The sequence below is a fragment of the Callospermophilus lateralis genome, unplaced genomic scaffold (genome assembly GCF_048772815.1).
Source record: "Callospermophilus lateralis isolate mCalLat2 unplaced genomic scaffold, mCalLat2.hap1 Scaffold_45, whole genome shotgun sequence".
Classification (NCBI taxonomy): Eukaryota; Metazoa; Chordata; class Mammalia; order Rodentia; family Sciuridae; genus Callospermophilus; species Callospermophilus lateralis.
The window spans coordinates 5,390,683-5,406,031 of NW_027514398.1; the positions used below are offsets into that span (position 1 = coordinate 5,390,683).

The 15,349-nt window shown below is 35.7% G+C and overlaps 1 non-coding gene and 1 pseudogene across 1 annotated transcript; both read left to right on the top strand.

Annotated features, from left to right (window-relative positions):
- Positions 1–15,349, top strand: part of LOC143388925 (lysine-specific demethylase 5B-like) — a 59,204-nt pseudogene that overhangs the window by 16,110 nt on the left and 27,745 nt on the right.
- LOC143388974 (small nucleolar RNA U13) lies at positions 4,686–4,786 on the top strand. The gene has a single exon (XR_013090087.1). It is a non-coding gene; the product is annotated as a small nucleolar RNA U13 (small nucleolar RNA).

Consider the following 15,349-nt stretch of genomic DNA (forward strand, 5'->3'; position numbering starts at 1 on the left):
CACTCCTGTAATCCCAGCAACTGGGGAGGCTGAGGCAGGAGGATTGTTAGTTCAAAGCCAACCTTAGCAACTTAGCAAGGCCCTAAGCAACTCAGCAAGGCCCTGTCTCTAAATAATTGAATATAATAAAAAGGGATGTGCCTCAGTGGTAAAACACCCCTGAGTTCAATCCCTGGTACCAAAATCAAAGTAAAGTGAGATTTTTAGTTCCGTTGAGTGATAAGAATCAGGTTCCATCTGTCTGGTCTGGAAGTCTTGTGTATTTTGCTGCCACCCGTTTTTGTCATTTTTAAACTCACCAATAATTCTGTAAACTATTTCTTTCCATTTTAGTATAGACAGACAAACTGAAGCTCATGGGGATTTAAACAAACAAACAAACAAACAAAAAAATGACCCAGTTAAAATGGCTGAGCTCATAGTTAAATTCCAGGTCCCACTTTTTAAAAAAAAAAATATTTTATTTACATTTTATTTTTCGGCAGACACAACATCTTTGTATGTGGTGCTGAGGATCAAACCCGGGACGCACCCATGCTAGGCGAGCACACTACCACTTGAGCCACAACCCCAGCCCCCCAGGTCCCACTTTAATCTAAAGCCTGCATTCTTTCCACCAAACATTATTTCAGGCTTTCTGTCCCTTAGTTTGTGGAGATTTTAAGGGTCACGGAGTAGGACCAAGTCCCTAGGGCCTTTGCTTTAGTAGAGATTTGATTATGATTCTTTTAAGATGACTGCTTTGGGGAAGCAAGAAGTCATTTTGGGAGGGACAAAATGTTTATGAACATATTGTTAAAAAAATGTTTTAATTGTCTAGCTTGATATTAACAGCACATGCATTTTTTCTTTTACTTGGGAAAAGTATTTTTAAAATATAACATTAGCCAAGAACATTTTGTTCTTGGAGTCTACCTAGGCATGATTTCCACATAAGTGTTTCTAACTTTTGCTATTTTAACAGTTAGTTGCAGAAGAAGGTGGATTTGCAGTTGTTTTCAAGGATAGAAAATGGACCAAAATTGCCACCAAGATGGGTTTTGCTCCTGGCAAAGCTGTGGGTTCACATATCAGAGGGCATTATGAACGAATTCTCAACCCTTACAATTTATTCCTGTCTGGAGACAGTCTGAGGGGGAGTTTTGGGGCTCGCCACATACCTGTTTCATTTACTGCTTGTTGGTATATTATCTTTTAGGGGGAATAAAAAAGCCTTAGTTGTATTTGAATGACACTGTTCAGAAGACCTTGGTTTTTGGCTGTTTTCTCCAGTGTTGTTATTCTGTTTTGAGAGCAACCATACTTAGACATTTGTTTTTAGAATGAGTAAGATTATAGAGGACATGTTATTTTACTGTCAAAACCTGAAATCTGTATTTACTCCACAACAGGTGTTTATTTACAGCAAGAAGTTAATTATTGTATACTGTTAGGTTTATACTTTTGCATTTGCTTGCTATTTAAAGCATCCCTGGTTCCCATATTATGAAAGTATAACTTGGAAAATAATTTATTTGTTCTTTTTTGCCAGCAGAGATTCCCAAGGAAAGGGTCATGTAGAATGCTTATATTTGTAAAGGAGAAGGAACTTAAAAATACTGCATAGCTTCAGGGTGTGTGGTGGGATTTAAAACTGTAATCCAGTTAATGGGAGGCTGAAGGAGAAAGAATACAAAATTTAGGACCACCTGGGCAATTTAATGATGCCCTATCTCAAAATCAAATTTAAAAAAAGGCTGAGAATGTAGCTCAGTGGTAGAAGATTCGCCTAGCATATGCCATTCCTGGTTCAATCCTCTGTAACACAATTCAAAACAAAACCAAAAAACCCAAAAGCTTTGAAGCTAATGGGTTCCTTTTTCAGTAGTTCTTACCTAGCCATGTTTGTTTCCATACAGAAATGGTATTTGTGAATTTACTCAGATAAACACTTTTGTTCTCATTAATTAAGGTAAAACAATATTGTAGAAACTTCCCACCTATTTCAAGATTCTGGCAAAAAAAAAGAGAGTCATAATTTATTTAAATCCTTTGAGTTATTCTAAGACTAGAGCAGTGAGCCCTATAATCTTAAAAGTTGTTTCTTTGTTATAGAAAGGTAGATAATAACATGGTTTCTGAGGGCAAACCAGTAATCAAAACCCTGTTCTAATATTATAATCTAGTACCATTTGTAATGCTTAAATCCTATAGATTTTCTTCCCTTTCTCCTTTCTTGATTTCAAGTAAATTTTCATTTTAGCCTAGAAGAAAGTGACCAATCTGATATTCAGAAAGCTATGTGTCTATTTTTGTTACTTGGAACTGAACCCAAGGGTGCTTTTATTACTAAGCTACATCCTTACCCTACCACCTGCCCCCACCTTTTTTTCCTTTACTTTTTTTTCCCCCCAATTTTGAGGCAGGGTCTTTTTGTTAAGTTGCTGAGGCTGACTTCAAACTTGATCCTCCTGCCTCAGCCTTCTGTGTAGCTGAAATTACAGGCATGTGCCACCATGCCCAGCTGTTTTAATGTATATTACATGAGTGGTTAGTGAGTCCATGGATGAAATTAAAAACAATATTGAATTTGGAACTTGTATGGTTCTGTTTTATAATCAGACCTAGATAGAGTTGTCCATATAGATTTTCTCTTTTTGAATCTGAAGTGTGGAGGTTGCAGTGACTCAGGGGAGAGAAAGTTCCTGCTTTAAAGTTCCAACATTTCAGAAATATGCCATCTGTATACTTAGGCAGTGGAGTTTTGTTGTTTAAAAAGCATTTAAAAACACAGGGAAGTATCATGAAAATAAATTGCCCCTAATCCTCCTGCTTGTTACTTCTCTTGGCTGTTTTTTATGCATGTATATACAAATTGGCAATGGGTTCTTCCTATACAATATTGTTATCCTGTCTTTTCGACATGAGCATCTGCTATGTCATTGAATGTTTTTAAAAACACAGTTTTGAATGATGGTGGCTTTCCATTTTATATCCAGGTCTTGATTTAATTTCTCCTACTATTGAAAGTTTATATTGGTTTATATTGGTCCCCCTTTTTTTGAGGGGGGGGCGTGGACAGGGAATGGGGGTTCTGGGATTTAACCTAGGGTCTCACACATGATGAGCAGGAGCCATACCACTGAGCTACACCTCTAGCCCCTATGCTCATTTCTCATTGTCAAAATTTGTTTTTATGGTAAAGGAGAATTAGAAAATATAGAGTTTTAAAAAAGAAGTGCACATAATGAAGGATTTATTGCAAATTTATTGCCTAAATTTGGAGAAACTTGAGTAAAGTTGAGCAATGATATATGGGCATTATAGAACACAGGTCTCCATCTTGCATCATCATGTTTTTTAAATGTCTTAAGGGATTACTCTGTGGGATGATGTGCTTATGGTGTGATGCTATTAATCATTTGTAAATTTCTGTTTCTCAAGTAAAGGTTAAAATTAGTGTTTGTGGTAGCATTAGATATAAAACCAAGGCTTCAGGTGTGTGTTTTGATTTATGGTTCAGAACAAAATAATGAAGCTCTTCATGCATATTTCTTTTTTTTATATATATAGAGAGGATTTTAATATTTATTTTTTAGTTTTTGGCGGACACAACATCTTTGTTTGTATGTGGTGCTGAGGATCGAACCCGGGCCGCAAGCATGCCAGGCGAGCGTGCTACCGCTGGAGCCACATCCCCAGCCCTCTTCGTGTATATTCTAAAAAGCTGCTAAGCTCGTAGGTCTCAATATATAGAGTCCCTATAGAACTGAACTGATCATAGATAATGGAAATCATTGAAACTAGTGGGAAATAAAAATGGTCTGAATATTTAGTATCTGAATTTCTGACCATCCTTACAGTAATTAGTATTTCCCAACTTTGGTGTCTCAAATAGAGAGTTCATAGAACACATAAATGGGTTAATTTATGTGATGGGCAAGTTTATTCTTCTCTGTTTGCTTTCTTTAAATGTGCTCCAGATGCTCAATAGAAGACTTGTTATAGAATGGTAGATATTATTTCATAACAATTTTTTTTAAAAAACTCAGGTTCTCTCACTTATTATTGGTATTTTATTCATAAGTTTTTCAGACTGTTTAATTATAATATTAATGATATAATAATTGACTTCCAAATAAAATCACTTAGAAAGAACAAAATATTTAGTATTGCTATGTTGTTGTGTCTTTGGTATATTCCTCACTTGATATTAAGTAATCACTTGATGTTCTGTTTTATATATTATATTTCTTAAACATTAGAAAATAGACTGATAATTTGTTTCTCTATGGTTTCTTTTGTTTATTCTCCCCACAGCGTCTCTATTTTCTCTGCAAATGTAAAGGAAAAGGAGCTAAACATGTAAATAAGACTATATGGTAATAGTGGTATCCATAATGCCAATAATTCTGGAATTTTGTTATTTTGGTACCTATCATACCAAATACAAATGATATAAAACCTCTAGATGGTTACATTTTGGAACATTTTGCAGGGGGTGTTGCACAGCTGGTATAGGGGATTGAAACCAGGGGAACTTTACCACTGAGCTACAATCTCAGCCCTTTTTATTTTCTATTTTGAGATGGGTCTCACTAAGGTACTGAGGCTGTCCTGAAACTTTTGATCCTTCTGAGTTGCTGGGATTATAAATGTGCATACTTTGCCTAGCTGGAACTCACTTTAAAAAAATCCTTGCCATGATCCTTCGGTTCATAAGCGTGACGATTGGGTGTTCATGCTCCTGTGTGAGATGTGCCTCCCTCTCAACCTTGTTATGACATGGCATATTACCTTTCTGGCGGGAAAAAAATGCTTTGCATGCAAGGTAGGATGGTGCACACCTATAATCCCAGCAACTCTGGGCCTCTGGCAGGAGGATCTAAAGTTGCAGGCTACCCTCAGCAACTTAAAACAGTAAGGCCCTAAGCAACCAAGTGAGACCCTGTCTCAAAATAAAATAAAAGGACTGTGGATGTAGCTTAATGATAAATTATCCTGGGTTTAATCTCCTCTATCTCCACCTCCCGAAAGCTTAAGATGTTTGTGGGTTCTCTTATGAAATGGAAGTGCTAACTTAAAATTCATATTAGCTTCAGTGGTGATACTTTGTTGTGTTATGCTGTATTGTCATTAAATACCATGTTTTAGTCAGCTTAGAATTAAACTAAAGGAGAAAGTGAATAAGTAGAGACTTGTATGATGAGCCAGTTATTGCTTTGAGCTACTGATTAATCTTTGCTTTGTGAGTTAGACTTTGTTGGAGATATGCAAACCTTGGAATGCTTGTCACATGTCCTGTTTTCTCAATTCAGGTGGTATATTTTGGTGACAGCATTGCTTAGTTATTTCTAAAACTACAAGATGGTAAAATTGTAAAAAACCTATTGGATTCCCCTTTTTATTACTCCAAACACTTTTTGAAAAATAAGATAGTCTTAATGTAGGAAATTATTTTTGGAACATATTAGGGGTCTTTTTAACAACTTGTCTTCAATTAATTGACAGTTGCAAGCAAGGGAAATTGCAAATGGCTCTTTGGGAGTGTCTGGAACCTGCTGTGGTTTCCTGTGACTTAATGAGATCAATGAAATAAATTGAAGAAACCAAATTTAGTTGTTTAAAAAAATTTAAGCTGTTGTACTTATTACATGTGTGTATATTATTAGTTGTTAGTTTTTTAAAACAGATGCAAACTTGTCTTTGTATTTAGATTTTAAAAAATAGACCTGTATGTTACTTACATAAATAATTGTACCATGTAAAAATACATCAAAACCAGATTAAAAAAAAAGAAGGGAGATTCATTAATGCAATTTATTTTATGTTTAGTGTCTACAGAAGCCCAACCTGACCACAGACACAAAGGACAAGGAGTGCAAACCCCATGATATTCCCCAGAGGCAGTCTGTGCAGCCCTCAGAAACCTGTCCCCCAGCCCGAAGAGCGAAATGCATGAGAGCTGAGGTGAGAGCTTCTCCAGGTCCATTAGCAGGCATTGTGGAATTGTGGTGCTACGGCTGTCCAACAACTGTACCTATGCTTTTTATTGTTTTGAACCTTATTCATCTCACACAAGGAGGCTTTGTGTATTCCAGCATTTACACTTGTGGGGTGGGGGTGGTGGGAACTGTTCCAGCAAAGGGATAAGAAATTGAAGAGCTTTTTCTGGGCTTATGTTGCCTGGATAGCTGCTGAGTTGTAACTAGTCAATACTTAGGAAGAATGGGTGTTCTTGTGCTTCTATTTGGATTGTCCATTGCCCTTTCTTTCTTTCTTTTTTTTTCAATTTTTAGTTGTATATGGGCACAATACATTCATTTATTTATTTTTATGTGGTGCTGAGGATCAAACCCAGTGCCTTACATGTGCTAGGCAAGTGTTCTGTCACTGAGCTACAACCCCAGTCTGCCCATTGTACTTTCAAAGGTGATATACATTGGAGATTAAGGGTGGGAGATGTGAAGATGGGGAGTTGTTAGTTTTTTAAAACAGGTTAGAGAGTGAAAGCCATAATTCTTAGACTTACTGAAAAGTAGCATGGAACCAATGTCAAATACTTAGCTGAGAGAGAATTGGGAAGCTTAAAGTAGCATTAAATATATGAGGTGAAATAAAAGGAAAATCAGGAGAATAGTAAAAAGACTGATAAGAAGTTTCCCTGGAAAAGAAAGAATATTTTTTCAGTTATCTTGTTCCATACAGAGGTGTAAACTTTTTGGATTCCTGTATAGTCTGTCTGATAGCATGTATGTTTTAGGATTCAGAATATATAGGGAACATTTAGAAATGAGAAGCTTCATATTGCAGTAACCACACTTCTCAATCTCTTGACTATTTAATAATCATTGACAAAGATGGAAAAAAAAGACTCAGCCATTTTGCTTTCTGAGAAAATGAATAAATAAGAGAAGTGTTTTTTTACTTTGAAAAGTTGGAAATATGAAAAACTTTAGTAACCCCATTTTTTGAATGAGGGAAACTATCTAGAATAGGAAAATAGTTATTCAAAAGCCATAAACATATTAAGTTTGTTAATTAAAGAATCAGTTTTTTTGAGCATATCCTTGATCTTTAATAAACCTAAGTACTATGTGTAACTATAATGCTCTAATAAAAAATAATTGTGTAGATAAGCTGGGCATGGTGGCACACCCTTGCAATTCTAGCTATTTAGGAGGCCTAAGGCAGGAGAATCACAGGTTTCCCTCCAATCTGGCATAGGTGAGACCCTTTCTCAAAATAAATAAGGGCTAGGGATATAGCTCAGTAGCAGAATGTTTGCTTAGCATGAGCAAGGCCCCTTGGTTCAATTCTCATTACTTCAAAAAAAAAAAAATAATAGTCGGGTGTGGAGACACATGCCTGTAATCCTAGCAGCTAGAGAGGCTGAGGTAGGAGGATCACAAGTTCAAAGCTAGCCTCAGCAACTTAGTGAGACTCTAAGTGGGACACTGTCTGCAAATAAAATATAAATAGGGCTGGGGATGTGGTTTAGTGGTCACGTGCCCTTCAGTTCAATCCCTGGACACCCCCCTCCAAAGGGGGAAGAAAAGATAAAAGAAATAATGAAATAACTGAGACACATGTCCTGGGATATGGATGCCTACATCTTACCTCAGTGACACCTTTAGAAGAAAATCTCTTACTTATGGACATCCTTAATATACCTGAATGAACAAGGGCAAATTGATATATAGTTTCAGAAACACTACTTGGTTAACAGATCACAAAAATAATTTTGGTTTTTTTTTCCCCAAAAAATATCAGTACTGGGCTGGGGATATAGTTCTATTGGTAAGAGTGCTTGCTTTGCATGCACAAGGCCCTCGGTTCTAATCCCCAGCACCGCAAAAAGAAACAAACAACAACAACAACAACAAAACCCAATAAATATTAGTACTTTGAGAAACAATAGAAACCAAGACTGGCTTATATACCCTCAATGAGAAGGAAGTACTTAATAGTTTATTGATGTTAAAGTATAGTTTATAATGATGGTTTGTAAAAAGAATTGAAGAAAATTTTAGAAGCTGAATTTTCTGTGAATACTGGTAGACCTTGAAAAGAAGTCAACAAAAATAAATAAGCTTCCAGGAGGAAAATAAGAGTTGTTTCCAATTTGAGTAGTAATATTTCCCATAATTTGTTCCTGATTTTTCATTGTTATTTTTGGTGGGGAAAGGGCCTATTTTATTTTATTTTTATTTTTCAAAACATAAAATAGTGGAGAATACTCTGTTAACTTCTAAGTTTCTCCTTTATACCTTAAGTAAGAGTTGTGTCAGGACTGGTGTTGTGGCTTAGTGGTAGAGCCCTCACCTAGCATGAGTGAGGCACTGGGTTCAATCCTCAGCACCACATAAAGATAAATAAAATTATTGTGTCCATCTACAACTAAAAAACATTAAAAAAAAGAGTTGTTTCAAAGATGAGGTGGTCTCCAAGGGAAGAGAGAAGTGTGTTTTGAATTCCTGATTAACAGATATAGTTTGTAAGATTATATAAACCTGTACAGTTTATATTCTTTAAAGATTTCTTTCTTTTTAAAGAAAGTATTCATATATATGATAATTTCTTTTAGGCCATGAATATTAAAGTAGAGCCAGAAGAGACAACAGAAGCCAGAACTCATAATCTGAGACGTCGAATGGGTTGTCCAACACTAAAATGTGAAAATGGTAAGAAAGTTTATTCATAAATAAGAAAGAAAACATAGCTGAGTACGGTGTATTCCCAGCTACTTAGGATGTTGAGGCAGGAGGATCACAAGTTTGAGACCAGCCTATGCAACATAGTGAGACCTGTCTCAAAATAAAATAAAATTTCCTGGGATGTAGCTCAGTGCTTGCCTAGATTTGGGAAGCTCTGGGTTCAATACCCAATATAAAAAAAGAAGGAAGAAGGAGGTGATGGGGTGAAGAAGGAAGCAGAGAACAGCATAATACAGAAAGATCTAACTTTGGATTGCCTCCCACAGACAAAGAAATGAAAAGTAACGTCAAGGAAGAACTCACTGAGAAGAAAGATTATATTGTAGAAAGTGAGAAGGAAAAGCCCAAGAATCGATCTAAAAAATCCACCAATGCTGTGAGTTGATTTCTTCCTTTCTCTTTTCCCCCATTTCTTCTTTTCTCCTTTCATTTCTTCCTTTTGAGTCTCTTTACCCTGAAGCTTATACTTTTGTGCCATACTTAGGTTAGGTTAACTTACTGCCTGACAATGAAAAGATCTTTTTGAGTCAGTTTATACTATCAGTTTGTAAATGAAGAAATACACGAGAACCTTATAAAGACAGTGTAGTAATATGGGGAGGTGGTAGGGGCAGCTGTTTTTCTAGAGTACATTCTGTTGAGCACTGAATAGTAAACGAGCTGTATCATATATTGAATCAACGAACCTACCTTCAAATGAGCTGAAGGCTATCTCAAAAATCAGTTTGGTGTTTTCCAACTTTCCATCTAGCAAGGGAAAGGAACAGAAAAAAGAAATGAAATATAAAACAGAGAAAGGAAGGAAATAAGAAGAAAGGAGCCTAGGGATTAGTGGGTAGGACATGGCAGAGATGGGGAGCTGTTTACTCTGTTAGACACTTTTGTTTAAAGTGAAACTAGAGTGTTAGGCTCTGATTGCCCTCATTTCCTGCTCCCACACCGGTAAATATACCTCACCAGTGGGTATTTTGGGGGAACTTTTAAACACTGACCCTTACTTAATTAGAATTTGAAGTGGTAGTTTAATGTAGTTAATTAACTTTAAAACTTCTCTTCTTTTAAATATGGCAAAATTGAATTTTTCCTTCATAAATTCTACTTTTGGTTAGCGGGTAATTATTACCTAGCACCTTATTCTTCTAGAAGACTTTTTTTTTTCTTTTAAGGTTGGGTCATAAGCTTTTTAAAATATACTTGTTTTAATTGTATATAAACACAGTGCTGAGGATAGAACCCAGTGCCACACAGGGGCTAGGCAAGCACTCTACCACTGAGCCACAACCTCACCCCTGAAAGACTTATTTTTAAACTACCAAAAGGTAGCAATGTAAATATAGGACAATTGAGAAAAAATATTCAGAAACTTGGGAGATCACATTTTGGAACTGAGGTTGCATGAAGTATTATGAAATACCTTTTATAGAAAATGAAGGGTTTTTTTTTATTTTAAATATCCCTTATAGAAGTTGTACAACTGGAAGCAGGCTGGAAAGACTACATACATGTCTTAGATCCATTTCATTCTTACAGTTTCACTAAATCAAGTAATAGCTCATTCTGCTTTGTTCTACCCTCTTTTTCATTGATGCAGGTGGACCTGTATGTCTGCCTCTTGTGTGGCAGTGGCAATGATGAGGACCGGCTTCTCTTATGTGATGGCTGTGATGACAGTTACCATACCTTTTGCTTGATTCCACCACTCCATGATGTTCCCAAGGGAGACTGGAGGTGTCCTAAGTGTTTGGCTCAGGTAAAAATTAAAGACAGTGGTAACATTAGAAAATGTCTTCTGGAGTACTTTTTCTTTGCCTGGTGGTTTAGATTTGGCAATGGATAATAGTGAAGTTCAGGAAGAAAATTGGATTGACCCTGAATAGGATAGAAGTCTTAGAAGTAAATTCCACAGTGTGGCTGAGAAGGGGGGGGGGAAGTAAAAAAAATGTAAGATATAATTACATTGCTTTTAAAAAAATCTCATTCTAAAAAGCACTGCATATTCTTAGCAAGAATTCTTGAAACACTGAACAACTGAAAATAGAGATAGTTCACAGTGCATAGATAACCATCATATCAGTGTATATTCATCCAGACTCTCTTCTATTTTAAACAAATGAAATTACATTACATAAGCAATTTTAGTGATCTACTTTTTAAAGTATTTTTGTGTATTTACTGATACTTGCCATCACTTTTTATGAGGATTATTTTATACTATTTATAATGAAACAGTCACTTGAATACTATGTTTGAGTTAGGATTAGATTATATAATAAGGTGGATAATAGGGATGAACTTGGCTGGGGTTGTGGCTCAGTGGTAGCACTGGGTTTGATTCTCAGCACTACATACAAATAAATAAAATAAATGTCCATCAACAACTAAAAAATATTTTGAAAAAAATAGGGTTGAACTTGCAAGATGGTCTGGAATATTCAAATTCATTAATTTTCTATAATCTAGGGCCACCTGTAACTGCCTGCTAACTTCTCAATGTTTAGTTTTATTTTTTTAGTACTGGGGATTGAACCTAGGGCTGCTTTACCAATTAACTACATTGCTGATCCTTTCTATTTTTTATTTTGAGACAGGATTTTACTAAGATGCTTAGGGCCTTGCTAAGTTGGTGAGGCTGCCCTTGAACTTGGGATTCTCCTATCTCAGTCTCCCAAGTTGCTGGGGTTATAGGCATGCACCACTGTGCCTGGCTCAGTGTTTGTTTTTGATGGCATAGTTAGGATATAATTAACTAATGCTGTTCAGAGAGCCATTCTACTTCCATCAAGTGTTTTATCTCTATTTTGATGATATATTATGTGTTGATTTTTTTCTTAGTTTTAACTCTCTGAAGGACATTATTCCTCTCATTATTGAAAACATTTTTTTTGGTTCTGAAAGAAGCAAGGTTTTAGGCTGCCTCTTTTCTGTGTGTGTATGTGGGTTTGGGGACAAAGAGTTAATAATTGGTGATTGAACTCAGGTAACTGTACCACTGAGCTATATTCCTAGTCACTGCTTTATATCCCCCCATTTAAATTTATTATTTTGAGATAGGATCTCACTTATTTGCCCAGGCTGGCCTGGTAGTTGTTATCCTTCTGTTTCAGCTTCCCCATGCCCAGCCTAGGATGCTTCTTTATAGAGATTTAAATTATTCAAAGATGTGATTATTTAAGTAAATTTATTTGCTTGCTAGAACACCCTTCAAATTTCAGGCAGATTGATTTTTTTTTTAAACGGAGACATTGCATAGAAGTAAAAAAAAATAAAACTTTTTTTTTTAAAGAAAATCTGTCCTTTTGATGATTGACCAGATAGACTTGTAGTCTTGACATTTTCAGGTGCCACCTAGAACACAAACTTTCTTTTTTATTTGCAGGAATGTAGTAAACCACAAGAAGCATTTGGCTTTGAACAAACAGCCAGGGACTACACCCTTCGTACTTTTGGGGAAATGGCAGATGCATTCAAATCTGATTACTTCAACATGCCAGTCCATGTATGTACACATTTACTGCTTTGATAGAGGATTTTAATAACTTTGGAGACAGAAATGACACTTTTAATTTTTAATGATATTAAAATTCCACAATAAAATGCATTCTGATTCATCTAAGAATTTCACTAGAGATACCTTTTTCACAGAGATTATACAGTAGCAGTAGTAAAAATAGCAATAAAGAAAATCACCTACAGTCCCTTTAGCCCAATGCATGTAATTTAAAGAATACAGCAAACATTTATTGACAACTTACTATGTGCCAAGCTGTGTGCTTTGCCTTGGGAATGCATTTGTTGTATATTAGCTAGTTGCATGTAAGTTAGTATTATGAACTGCATAGGATTCTTGTTTTAATTCTCCCTGGTTCACCTAGCACTATAAGCATGCTTCATTCAGCATTTAATAGTCTATCAAATGAATATGACAAAACTAAATGGTTTCCTTTAGTAATTCTGGTTATTTAAAGCTGGGGTCTTCCTCAGTTCTAAATAAATGCTATAGCAAACACTTCATCCATGTTGATCTCTGTAATTGAATTATGTTCTTTGAATGATTGCTGAGATCTAATGTTCTCATAAATAAGAATATTTATTCCTTACCCTACCCCCACAGGTCCATCAATTTATGGCACTCCAGCTTTACTTTTGTGTGTGTGTGTGTGTGTGTGTGTGTGTGTGTGTGTGGTGCTGGGATTTGAACCCAGAACCTTGTATATGCAAGGCAAGCACTCTACCAACTGAGCTATATTCCCAGTCCCAACATCCAGCAGTATATATTAATTAGCCTGTTTTTCTTTATTATCACCAACATTAGCTAAAATGTTTGTTTATTTAATTGGCTTATATTTATTCTCCATTTGAATTTTTAGGTCTTTTGTTTCCTTGTATATTATAGTATTTGCCAGTTTTTGCTCAGCCAATTCTAGTGACTTGCAACCTATCTATGGTTGGCTTTTTATTTTAATTAAAAGATGAAAGATGTTTAAGTTACTTACTTGACTGTGTACTCAAGTCAGATATCAACAGATCCTTGACAGTCTGGTGCCTTTTTATAGGGCATTCTGCCCAAATTAATTGTTCTTTTTGTTCATACTCTGCAACCTTGTCTCTTTTTTTAATCATCATTACCTACTTTACTCTTCTTTTCATATCTAGTAAAAAAAAATGGATGGACTCAAAGACAATGTGTTCAAAAGCCTCTTGAAGTATAAAGCATCATTCTAAACACAGATGACCATTATTTTTATACTGTCCTCAACCAAGTTGTGTACTACATTTCTGAAAAGACAAACATTCCCAATTTTTGAATATCAGCATTTTACATTCTTTAGCTACTTTTTATAATCATAGCCAGGTTCGTGATAGAGGAACATGAATTCTTAATTTTTTTTTTAGAATTTAAAAAATATATATATATATTTTTTTAGTTTTCAGCGGACACAACACCTTTCTTTGTATGTGGTGCTGACGATCAAACCCAGGCCACACGCATGCCAGGCGAGCGCGCTATCGCTTGAGCCACATCCCCAGCCCCTGAATTTTTAATTTTTATGTTGCCGTTTCTTTTCTTTTTTTGGTAACCAGGATGGAACACAGCATGCATTACCACTGAGCTTCATCCTTGGTCCCTTTGTATTTTATATTTTAAGACAGGGTCTCACAAAGGTGCTCAGGTTGGCCTGGAACTTACAATCTTTGCTTTAGACTCTGAGTCTCTGGGATTATAAGCATTGCACCATTGTACCCAACTCTTAATGCTCCTTAATTATAAAATTCCTTTTAGAAAATAAAGATGTTTCCTGAATTGCCTGGGATCAATTATGGAATGATATGGAGAGAATCTTCCCTTAGAAGTCTGGTCCATGATTCCTGTCATTAATTTACCTAGTTACATCAGTCATAGGCAGTTTGTAAATGAGTAAGAAAACTCACCTTTTCCTCTTATTATATTTTTAGATGGTTCCCACAGAACTGTGGAGAAAGAATTCTGGCGATTGGTAGGCACTATCGAAGAGGATGTCACAGTGGAATATGGAGCTGATATTGCTTCAAAGGAATTTGGAAGTGGTTTTCCTGTTCGAGATGGAAAAATCAAACTTTCACCTGAGGACGAGGTAGGCCCAAATAGTAAGAAACTTTTAGTTTGAGGGAGACTTGTGCATTTAAAGCTATGATGCAGCATATCCTTGATCTAAAGAGCCTGCTACTGGATTAATAGCATCCTTATTATTATTATTATTATTATTATTATTATTATTATTATTATTTAATGGGATCATTTTTTTAAACCTTTATTTCACTTATTTTTATGTGGTGCTGAGGATCAAACCCAGGGTCTTGCACATGTGAGGCAAGGGCTCTACTGCTGAGCCACAACCCCAGCCAGCACCCCCCCAACCCCAGCATCCTTATTATAAAAAATGAAAGTCCATGTATGTGGCTTGAAAGTTTAAGTACTTATTGAAATTCTGTTTGGTCCTTGAAGTAATTTATTATTACTTTCAGCAGATCCTTAATTATCAGATTTTTAGTGATTTCAAGAAAAGTTGGAAGACAATAGAACAATTCTAGTCCTAATTGTACCACTACATTTTATATCATGGTGATAAGGGAAAATAACTTTGCCTTCAGATTGTATAACTTAATTTCTCCTTCTGAAGAAAATCTAAGAGTTTTATTTATTTATTTATCTTAAAATTATGTCTATGAGTCTATTGTTTTCTACACCATCAGGTTTCTTAAAAAAATTCTATCCTGTTAGGAAGTAAACAAAAAAAATAAATATATAAATATATTCTAACACACACAGGAAATGGGTAATCCTATATCTATAGCTTGATGAATTTTCACAAACTAAGCACACCCATGTAACCAGCAGTCGAATAAGAATTAAGAATCGGTGCCCAACTCCCCCTTTGCCCTCTCTCCTTCATTACTTTACCTCTTTCAGGATAACCACTATTCTGACTTCCAATACCAGAGATTACTTTGCCTATTTTTGAACTTTAGTATCTCTGTATCCAGGGTCTTGTTAGATTGCCCAGACTGGCTTTGAAATTGCAGTCTTCCTGCAGCAGCCTCTTGAGTCACTAGGATTACAGCCTTTTCCACCAATCCTGGAACAAGTCCATTTATATAAAGCTTCAAATGTGGCA